We start from the raw sequence: 4934 nt of genomic DNA on the forward strand, positions 1-4934 counted from the left end.
TTTCTTCACTACTTCTTTCATATTAGAATTAAGTCTCCTTTGTCTTTCTGCCCTAGGTATATGCCCATCTTCAAGATTGATGTAATGCATGACTCGATTTGGACTTATCCCTTTGAGGTTAGAAATTTGCCATCCTATACTCTTAATCCTATTTCTAACAATTTTTAACAAGTCATTTTCTTAATCTATAGTTAATTTGTTAGAAATAATTATGGGAAGTGTGTGATCTTTACCTAAGAAAGCATATCGTAGATGACTAGGCAACTCTTTAAGGTCTACTATTGGTGAACTTTCAATTGATGGAGGCAAAGGCTCATGTTCTCTAAGTAACATTTCAGGTCTTAAATTTATAAAATCCTCTCCTTCATTATTTATACTATCATCTTCATATTTATCATCATTTTCCAATGCAAATATTTCCTGTACACATGCATCAATTATGTCAATTCTCATGCAATTACCTTCATCCATAGGATATTTCATGGCTTTATCTATATGAAATTCAATGATATCATCACCTATTCTAAGGACTAATATTCCTTCTGAAACATCAATTGATGCCCTCCCTGTGTTCATGAATGGTCTTTCTAAACTAAGAGGACAATTTTTATCATAAACAAAATCAAGTATGACAAAATCAGTTGGAAAAATAAACTTGTCAACTTTAATAAGTACATCTTCAATAATACCATAGGTTCTTTTAATAGATTGATGAGCATGTTGTAAAACCATATTAGTTCGTTTAACTTTATCTTCTAAACCTAATTTCTCAAAAAGAGATAGTGGCATTAAGTTAATACTTGCTCCTAAATCACAAAGACATCTAGGGAAATCTACTTTACCTAACTTGCATGGTATAGTAAAGCTTCCTGGATCCTTGAGTTTAGTAGGTAATTTACTTGATATTATGGAACTACAATCCTCATTCAAGGTAACTGTTGACACATCTTCCCAACTACGTTTCTTTGAGATCAAATCTTTAAGAAACTTCCCGTAGTTTGGAATTTGTGTAATAGCTTCCATGAGTAACATGTTAATATGCAAATGTTTTAATTTATCAATAAAGTTTAAGAACTGCTTATCTTGCTCTTGCTTCTTTAGCCTTTGTGGAAAAGGTGGCCTAGGTTGATAAGCTTTGACATTATCCTTTTCCTTGTCCTTTCCTTTTTCCTGTTCTTTTGATCCTGCAACATTTACTTCAATGCTCGGTTCACAAATCGGCTCCACAGTTTCATTATTTAAAATATTAGCATCAATACCCGAAGGAACTATTTTATCTACTATTTTTCCACTTCGTAAAGCAATGGCACTTACATTTTCCCTAGGATTCTTTTCTGTATTACTAGGAAGATTTCCCACTTCACGTGAGGAAATAGCATTGGCAAGTTGCCCCACTTGTACCTCCAAGTTATGTATGGATGACGAATGATTTTTGAATAGCTTGTCAAACTTTGATTCTAACCATTTCAAACTATCATCTTGACTGCTCATTTTCTCGTTGATTCCATCCAAGAATTTATCAATTTTACTAGTCAATTGTCCTAGTCTATCTTGAGATTGACTAACTTGATTTCCCCTATCTTGATTATCATGGTTTCTCCAAAAAGAATTAGGACAATTACGATTTTCAGCATTATAATTATTCGAGTATGGACTGCGAACTTGTCCTTGAACCTAATTCACTTGTTCCTCAATAACCGGATGCTTATAATTACATTCATTCGATATATGCCCATTTTGACCACAATTTTCACAAATAAGAGATGTTGATTTACTCACATTCAAGTTATCAATTTTATATGATAAAGCAGAAATTTGTGCTTGCATCATAGTTAAGGGATTTAATTCATGAACTTTCTTAACCGAATTCTTTGAAGAAGAAGTAGAAGATGACTCATGATTAACAGTGGAATGACTAACCTGAGCCCTTTCGGTTGGCCATATGCTATTATTGTTAGTCATCTCCTCTAGTAACTCAATTGAATCATTAGTAGTTTTCTTGATTAATGATCCTCCTGTCATAGCATATATAGTTCCTCTTGTAGAAGGAGTAACCCCATTGTAGAAGGTTTGAATCAATATATTTTGGGGAAGGCCATGGTGTGGGCAAACTCGTTGAAGTTCTTTATAGCGATCCCATGCCTCATATAGGGATTCATTTTCATGTTGGATGAATGAGGTTATTTTTCTTTGATAAGCCTAGCAGTTTTTGCTAGTGGGAAGTATTTAGACAGGAATGATTGGGCTAGTTGTTCCCAAGTAGTGATAGAATTTGGTGGCAATGAATTCAACCAAGCTTTTGCCTTATCTTTCAAAGTGAAAGGAAATAGACGTAGCTTAATAGCGTCTACTGGCACTGAATTCATTTTAAATGTATCACATATCTCAAGAAAACTGGCTATGTGAGAGTTAGGATCTTCATTCGATAATCCGTAAAATTGAACACTATTTTGGATCATTTGTAATAAAGCAGGTTTAATCTCAAACTGGTTAGCATTTACTGGTGGACGTACTACTCCTTTCTATGAACCATTTAAACTTGGAGTAACGTAATCCATCAACCTCTGTGGTGGATTTCCCTCAGCCATAACTCTTGAATTTCTTCTCTTCTTTTTCTTTTTCTGTTGTGAAAGAAACTGTTCAATCTCAGGCTGATAATCCTCTAATTCACTGTTCGAAGATCTAGTACTTGAACTATAAGTTATTTAATTTATGTGCTCCTGCAAAATTTTGAATCAAAAGTAAGTGGGTATCTTAAATAAAATAAGCTATAAATCACATATAAGAATATTTTGTTAAATGACAGAACATCGTTCCCCTGCAACGGCGCCAAAAACTTGTTGCGTCTCTTTTGAGTTCCCATAAGTATACGGATCGCAACATAGTAATAAAAAGATCGATCCCACGAGGAACGGGTTAAGTCTACTTTACTACTTTATTCTTAATTTTATGTTTACAGAAATACAAATGTGAAATGATTTAACTATATTTTCTAGTTATGTTAAAACTAATTATTACTTAATTCTATAGATAAGTGTGTAGTAGTATAGTTAGAAAAATTGATCATGCATAGGATTTTCTTCTTCTATATCAAAGCATGTAACATACAATAAATAATTCTTTAATCACATATAGTAAAATATAATTCAACCTCTCGGTATAGAATTACTCTATCTATTATATGTATTTCTACTTATAATAAATGCCTTATCTTGTTAAATATTAAACCTAGTGCTTATTCTTTGATTATTTCAATAAGACAGATTTAACTTTAACAAAACAAGTGAAATGTGCATATGTAAATTCAACTAAGTGAACTTAATCTCTTTGATCTTTACTAAACTATTTCTTCTGAGAATATAATCTAGTAAACTTGATTAAACAGAGATCAAAAGATAACTTGAAGAACTTTTATTGAATGAAACCAATTGATATTGTTACTTTGTATAGAAAAGTAATGAAGAACAACATACAACAAGTCTTTAAAAACAAGAGAAAGAAATAATCAAACTCAAGCCTCTGGAGGGCGTCACACCTCGAGGAATTTCTTGATGTTCTTGGCACAAACAATAATAAGTGACTCTCATCAACTTACTTCTAAGTACTACTATCACACTTGTCTACTGTTAACTTTATTTCTTAATGATTTCTTTTTCTCAAATCTGTATCTGAATGTTTTCTTCCTTCACTTGGATTGCTATTTATAGAAGAGGAGAATGATGTTGGTTATGATGGTGATTGGTTGGCCAAGAGGTGCTTCAGGTGACTTCTCTTGGGAAGAGTCCCGACCTATGCATGGGAAGACGTGATTTCCTGGTGAAAGGGAGCAATTAACGTCTCCTGGAAACATGACTCGCGCTCACGAGGTTCATGGTCGTGCTCGCGACTTGTACTTAAAAAATCTCTGCCTCTCTTGAGTGCTTCTCGCGCTCGGGCATTTAATGTCGTGCTTGTGATCTTTGCTTGTAAACTCTCTGACTCTCTGGAGTGCTTCTCGCGCTCGCGCAGTTGAATGTCGCGCTCGCGACTTGTGTTTTGATGCCTTCTGAGTCTTCTGGTATATAGGTTGCGCTCGCGACTTTAGGTAGCGCTCGTGACTTTGTCAGTTCTTCTTTTCCAACGCGACCTCATTCGCGTCGCGAAGTCTGCTAGGCAAATTCTTCCATACTTAGTCAACTTTTGGTCCTCTTTTTCTATAAAAGCAAGCCCTTTTCATTCCTTTGCTCAAATTGAAATCCTACAATCACTTTAAAACAAAAAACAACACGAGCAAACGTAAAGTGTATAAAAATAACATGCAATCATGCAAATTATATGAAAATAACATAACAAAAATTGTCCGCTTTGCGAGGCTATCAACCTGCGAGTTAAAACAAGTAACTCGCTGAGCAAATAAAGCTCAGTGGATATCTCAACTTAATAAGAATTAAATAATAAGCATCTAAGCATATATATCATTATACTTTCATGGTCTTACCTACTGTTCATTATGCGGTATGAATTATGCAATTTTTATCAAACATCGTATAATTTATAAATAACACAATTTCATAACTGTATGGCTCCATAAGGTTACAGTGAAACCGAAGTGATAAGAAAGACTGTATTAAACTGGATGAATATTGTATGGCTGGGCTGCTTGACCCGTATACAAATCATATCCACTCAACGGCCTGTAGCCGAAGTACCAACTGTATGGGACGCAGATCTGCTATCCTATGTCACGACATAGGCTTATCTACGTGGTTTCTACCTAACCTCAGTGGAGCATATTATATGTATTATTCATAAAATGTATAAACCATACTGTTTACCTGTATGCTGTCTCATTCTATACATCGCTAACCTGTTTCATGCGTTAAAAGGGTTTCATAGACAACTACAAATAATATCGAATGAGTAATAATGCAAACAATTGATAACTTGTAAAGGAA

At 34.2% G+C, this 4934-nt stretch overlaps 1 non-coding gene across 1 annotated transcript; it reads left to right on the plus strand.

The window, feature by feature from the left end:
- Nucleotides 1-2092: 2092 nt before the first annotated feature.
- Nucleotides 2093-2201, plus strand: LOC119369144 (small nucleolar RNA R71). Its single transcript, XR_005176829.2, has one exon. It is a non-coding gene; the product is annotated as a small nucleolar RNA R71 (small nucleolar RNA).
- The last annotated feature ends 2733 nt before the right edge of the window (nt 2202-4934 follow it).

This window comes from Jatropha curcas, chromosome 4 (genome assembly GCF_041381405.1).
Source record: "Jatropha curcas cultivar XTBG-Jc1 chromosome 4, XTBG_Jcur_1.0, whole genome shotgun sequence".
Taxonomy (NCBI): Eukaryota; Viridiplantae; Streptophyta; class Magnoliopsida; order Malpighiales; family Euphorbiaceae; genus Jatropha; species Jatropha curcas.